The sequence below is a fragment of the Sceloporus occidentalis genome, unplaced genomic scaffold, assembly GCF_023333645.1.
Source record: "Sceloporus occidentalis isolate IW3139 unplaced genomic scaffold, rSceOcc1.0.p SCAF_67, whole genome shotgun sequence".
Lineage (NCBI taxonomy): Eukaryota > Metazoa > Chordata > Lepidosauria > Squamata > Phrynosomatidae > Sceloporus > Sceloporus occidentalis.
The window spans coordinates 115001-121894 of record NW_028317047.1 but is presented as its reverse complement, the minus strand read 5'-3'; positions in this window follow the sequence as shown (position 1 = coordinate 121894).

Sequence of the window (6894 nt, the reverse complement as noted above, 5' to 3'; positions counted from 1 at the left end):
AGTAATGCCCAGTGAGTGTGATTGAGTAAGCTTTTCTGTTTTATAGGTGCAGGGCCGGCCTTAGGGGTGTGCGACCTGCGCGGCCGGGACTTAAATTAAAGCATCGTTTTTTGTTTTTTTTTTAAACTTTATTTAACATCCTCCATATTAAATATTACAAGGTAAGTAAGGATAGGGAGAAGGGGCAGAGGAGGGGAAGAGGGGGTGGCAGTGAGAAGGGGCAGGGGGGGCAGTGAGAAGGGGCAGGGGGGGGCAGTGAGAAGGGGCAGAGGAGGGGGCAGTGAGAAGGGGCAGAGGAGGGGGGCAGTGAGAAGGGGCAGAGTGGGGGGGTGCCAGAGGAGTAGTCCGCACAGGGCGCCAGAACACTTAAGGCCGGCTCTGTATAGGTGTGATGAAAATTATTAGAAGCGCTAAAGGTAATGCCTCTTCTGTGATGTCAGAGACAGGCAGGCTGAGCACTTAAGACAGACAGGATTCAGAAGCCCTGCTGAAATGTTTTCAACAAGAAAGTACAGCAAAATGGCATGTTATTTTAAAAAAGGAATACGCTTAGATAAAAATCTAGAAATGTTAGGAAAAAAATATGTGGAAGTAGTTAACTCTACCTATGTAAAACAATATTTCATGGTGCAATGCATGGCCTCTGATGTAAGTTATGAGTAAGATACTTCTACATGAATGCTCGTTGCAGTACCAATGGAGATTTATTATTATTATTATATTTTATTTATATAGCGCCAACAGTTTATGCAGCGCTTAATACAATACATATATTCAAGGGGTGTGACAAGACAAGAATTGACAGACTAAGATAAACCGATACATTAGTGTCACGCTACCGGCAGAGAGATCCTCCGGGTCCCCCGGCCGGCAACGGCAACCGCCGTGAGGTAGGGGGAGACCCCCCGCTTCGGTCCGGCAGCCACAGCTGCCGCAAAGAAGAGGGAGACCCCCCGCTTCTGAACGGCAGCAGCAGCCGCCGCGAGGTAGGGGAAGACCCCCTGCCCCAGCACGGCAACCTCAGCCACCGCGCAGAATGGGGAGACCCCCTGCTTCTGCACAGCAGACGCGGCCGCCGCGGAGAAAGGGGAGACCCCCCGCTTCTGCACAGCAGACGCAGCCGCCGCGGAGAAGGGGGAGACCCCCCGCTTCTGCACAGCAGACGCAGCCGCCGCGGAGAAGGGGGAGACCCCCCGCTTCTGCACAGCGGAGGCAGCCGCTGCAGCTTGAAGGAGGACTTACCTCATCCACGCCGCGTTCCCAGCAGCTTCAGCCGGAGCACAGGTCCAGCTCTGGTGTCCGGACACGTTCTTCTTCACGCCACCTAGTGGCGCCAGCGGAAACTACATCGACTTATATTGGGAGATTACGTGAACGCCATTCACAAGATGGCCGCGCAGGAAGTGACATATCGGCAGTTTGAATATTTGGCGGGAAATCCCTAATTAGTACCATAACTCCTGGGACTATTTAAGAGACGCTCTAACACTCTGACCTTGCCTTCTGATGGTCGTGCCTATCTCGGTAGTGCCTTCCCAGTACGCGTTATTTCCTGCTTGTTCCTGTTATTGTCCTCGGCTTGCTCCTCGACTATCCTGATCTCTGGTATCCTGACCTCGGCTTGCTCCTCGATTATCCTGCTCTCCGGTATCCTGACCTCGGCTCTCTGGACCATCCTTTGCCAGTCCTACCTGACTACGGTGTCTCCTCTGTACGCTGTGTCGTGACAATTAGGTGGAGAAAGCCCGGCTCGCAAGCTTACAATCTTGAGGGATTTATTAGAGTCATACATTGTCGCTTAGCATTTCATGGAAGGGCAGTTTTATGTAAAGTTGTCAGCCTTTGTGATAAACCCATTTATGACTCTTGAGAGGGTGTAATGACCATAGACCTTCAAGTAAAACTGTACCATGAACGCATACATTTGGAAAAGGATATGGCAAAATCAATGGTATTGTTTGCATCATTTGTGTTGACAATTTCATTCCACTTGATGGATTCTAAGAAACAAAGATTTGGTTGCCTTCCAATGTAAACACCTCCCCTAAGAATTTCTGTAGGGGAAAAAAGGACAAATATATTAAAATTAAAGTATTTTGTGGTGCATTATCAAGGTTTGTGTTATAAGTGCTAGTGAGTAACCTCAGAAAAAATAGCTAAAATATCAGGGAAATACTGGATGTATTAGTCAGATAAGTTGGCGCCCATCAATAGTTTATAACTACCATATTTTTATAGGATCTATACTAGACAAAGGAACCACCCACATGTCTGTTGCTGCTCTTGATAAAAGTCTCCTGTAGGAGACTGAAACATTTTTTGTTGTGAATAAACCACACTGAATTTTCTTTATCAAATCTTGATTTGTGTGGTTACTGTTTCGACTGATTATATATATATATATATATATATATAGAGTTAGAGTGACTGTATAGATAGTGTTGGCATATGTTGTGTTAGGGAGTGTGCGTGTATGGTGTGTGGTGTATGCGTGTGTTACTTTATGGGATTAGCGTGAGTGTATGTTGTGTATAGTGTTAGAGTATGTGTGTTCTGTATGGTGTTTACATACATGTGAATGAACATATGGTGTTAGCATGTATGTTACTGTAAGGCGTTAGTGTTTGTAATCATATTGTATGTGTGTTTCTGTTGTAAAGTGTTAGATTGTGTTTGTGTTAGTTTATGTTGTTGGCATGGGTGTTTGTCCCTATAAGTATTTGTTGTTAGCATGAGGGTGGGTGTCAGCATATTGTGTTTTTGTGAGTGTGTGTCAGAGTATGGTGTTGGAGTGTCAAGGGTGAGCATAGGGTGTAGTGGTGCCTGAGAGATGGAGAGGAGAAAGAATGTATGTACATGTATGTCTGTGTACTGTTTTAGTATGTGTGTTAGTCACGGAGCAAAATGAAGCAAAAATGACAAAGATTGTGATAAAACTTTAAGAGGTTGGTTAGGGAATGGCTGCATGAAAAGTGGTTGCCTGGGAAATTTGTATATTCACCTGTTAAATTCCTCATAGGCATCTCCTGATAATTATGATAGGTTCCACTTCCGGTTGAAATATAAAGTGTATAACGACCTTGATATAAAGTGTTTCCCCGAATAACACGAAGATTTTCTAGCGGTATGGAATTTACTTTGTTGCTAAACAAGCTAATATAACCTCCTACTTCTATGCTCTGAAATTAAGAAAACAAAAAAAAATAAGAAATGATAAAGAAGCACTTAGGCAAAGATGCCGATGTAAACCCTTACATCTTCTATGCTCTAAAATGAAAAGGATAGCATGAGAGAGAATAAAGGAGAGAGGAATACAGTGCATATCATTTTTGTGACGCTTGTACACTAGTGTATGTACATAGTATACATATACATCAGTATAGCTATAAGTATTACATATTTGTTTAATTAATTTTAGCAATGCATTAAAATATGTCTGTCATAATTTGAAATATATTATGTAGATTCTGGTTATTGTATGATTCTGCACTCATGGTTGCTATTCCGCTCCCAAGGCATACTGAAACATAATAATCAAAGATTAAAATTCTATACATTTGTACCAGAGCATAGATAATTTTTTCTTGATTCTGTATAATAAATATTAGTTGTCACAAAAATGTTACTTATTTTAACCTTTTTAAGATTGTAAATAGTAAAAGTAAAAGAAAAGCATTCCACTTCAGTGGCGATACTTAATGTGATGAACATTAAAGACAAAGGTAAATAAATACTTACAAAGTGGGTTCCTAATACATGAATGTTATTTTAAACTATACACAATATAAAATTAATACATTTAGTGTACTTAGCTGTAAAATATTGGATATAAGGAAAATGAAAAGACCTGTATTAAAACACACATCGAGGAAAAGAAACTCTTGCTAACTAGGAAGACGTGTTCCCTTTTTAGTAACATTTTAGAATGGCAGATCCAGAAGAGATTAGTTAAAATATATAAAAACACTAACGAATGCGGGAGTGGGAAAAATAAACATTTGGAAATTATACTGTTAAATGAATTAGGAACGAGAAACTTATCACAAACCCGGTCTTCCAAAATTCAGATGCTTATATGTCTATGATATGGATGTTTTAAAAATACCTTTAGAGAAAAACATGACCCTCTTCAGGTCCGAATGAAAGAAACACCTATTGTGTAGGGAATATTGAAGCCCATTGGTATTGGAACCCCATAACTGTCAGAATGCATATGAAATTATATCAGCCTCTGACTTAAAGTAATACTCTCTAATTGGGTGCCAGACCCAATTTTTTTTACCAAGAATATGTTGGAGTTAATCTACCTGGCAAGTGCTCAGCAAGACTACATGGTAAAACACCATGGTAATATGTGATCCTGAGGTCCTGGGTCTCCAGCTCCTTCAAGATGTTCTGCTGCAAAAGTGGACCCTAATAATACCTGATCTTTGTTACTCACCTGTCTTCGGCTCCCACGTTGCCCTCCAACGCACGGCCACCGCCGCAGCAGCCACCACGCAGGAGAGGGAGACCCCCCTCCAACGCACGGCCACCTCCGCAGCAGCTGCCACGCAGGAGAGGGAGACCCCCCTCCAACGCACGGCCACCGCCGCAGCAGCCGCCACGCAGGAGAGCGAGACCCCCCTCCAACGCACGACCACCGCCGCAGCAGCTGCCACGCAGGAGAGGGAGACCCCCCTCCAACGCACGGCCACCGCCACAGCAGCCGCCACGCAGGAGAGCGAGACCCCCCTCCAACGCACGGCCACCGCCGCAGCAGCCGCCACGCAGGAGAGGGAGACCCCCCTCCAACGCACGGCCACCTCCGCAGCAGCCGCCACGAAGAAGAGGGAGACCCCCCTCCAACGCACAGCCACCTCCGCAGCAGCCGCCACGAAGGAGAGGGAGACCCCCCTCCAACGCACTGCCGCTTCCGCCGCCGTCCTCTGAGCTGCCGCGCAGGAGAGGCAGACCTCCTGGGACACGACGTCTTGCTTCGGCGCTCGCGCGCCCTCTAGTGGCGAACTCCCAACCTGCAGGTCTATATGAAGGGAGATTACGTCACACTCATGATGGCCGCGATTCCCGGACACCGGAGGTGACGTCATGACGGTTTGGCGGGAGATTCGAACTTCCCCTGCGGTTTCCTATTTAAACCTCCTCAGTTCTGCCAGACATTGCCTTCTGTTGGTTGTCTATGCCCTGAGCTAGTACCCAGATAGCGTTTCCTATTCTGTTTTCTCGTGTTTGACCCCGGCTTACCTGACTTCGTTGTTTTCCTGAATCCTGACCTTGGCTACGTTATTCGACTATCCTGCTCTCTGGAATCCTGACCTCGGCAACGTTATACGACTATCCTGCTCTCCGGAATCCTGACCTCGGCTTGTTTGACCTTGTTCTGTCCTGGAGTCCTACCAGACTACGGTGTCTCCAAACTACTTGTACGTGACAATCTTAATGACATTTGTAGTTATTTATTACAAGCATAGCCATTAATATGTGTTTTTGGCGTTTTTTTTGTTTGTTTATAACTTTAGCACTTATTTGTTTTGTAATAAAAACACAAATATTATTTACATGTGAACAATTACCTGCTTTGAGACTTAGCAATTTAGCACTGATGGACATTCAAAAAACTTTCAGCCATGTGAAATATTTGGTTTATTAATACTTTATTATTTGCATTGCTCTAAGTACACAATTCTTATTACAGTTAATTTCGGAGCGATAAAGCCGAGGTGGTGCAGATTTTGGACAGATTTTGGAGAGCTATTTCATATCTCCAAGGGCCCTGGAGATGTACCTGAAGATGATGTTATTGATAACATTTGTGCATATTGTAGGGAGTAATAATTAATGTGAATGCTGGTCTATATCATGCATAGGTATGAAGATCTCATCCCTGTACCATTCCAATATATACACTGCTGTATTTCTGTTTTTTTTGTGATGATTTCATACTGCAAAGGAAAATGCACCAATGAACATTCTTGTAATTAAATAAAACTAATTAAAAAAAACTTTTTGCGGTTAGATATTCCTACTAAATATCTGTAATGGAAAGCAGGTGGATTTATTGTATTTATAGAATTTAAGATGCCCCAAGTTAAAAGGCACATGCATATTATGCACATGCATATTATAAAAACCATGCTATGCACTTAATTTACACAGCTGCATATTATACTTGAGGTTTCACTACATATTCAAATTATCTGTACACACATACATTTTAACTAAAAATTTAAGATAACCATTCCATCAGAAAAACAGATCTCTGGTATATCAAGAGCTGATGTGATTCTTAAACCACAAATGTCACCTCCAAAAGTATCACTTTTTAAATTCTAAGCATTTTAATTAAGTGTGAAATGGAAATGCTTAGTCTGATCCAGTAGCATTATCACCCCACTGATATAATTAAAAGGTTTGTGTGATCACAACCTTTTTATCTTACCTTTTTTACCCTCTTGAGCAATGCAGCACTGTCTAATGATGAAGATTAATAAGGGTGTTCCGTAAAAAAACAGTTTGAAACTTTTTGCTTTCATCCTGCTTGTCTCTCTGTCACCCTAAAGAATGACAGATGGCTCACAATGTCTTTTTCTTATGGCCTCTATATTTTTCTTATACTCAGCACCGACTGCTTTTATGCAATGGAAAAAGCCAAAGGATTGTACTAACTGCTGATTTAACATTTATATTTTTTTAATATCTATTATCACAGAGTTAGGAAATGGTGATAAGCTCCTACCTCTAGAAATGAAAAGTCAGACGAGTTGATGGGAAAACACTTAACTGTCATCATATTTTTTTAACTAGAGATGCCTTCTTTATTTTTTTTTCATTGTCACTGTGTTCCTGATACTGATTTAACCCCTTCAATCCCCTATAGACGTACCGGGACGTCTA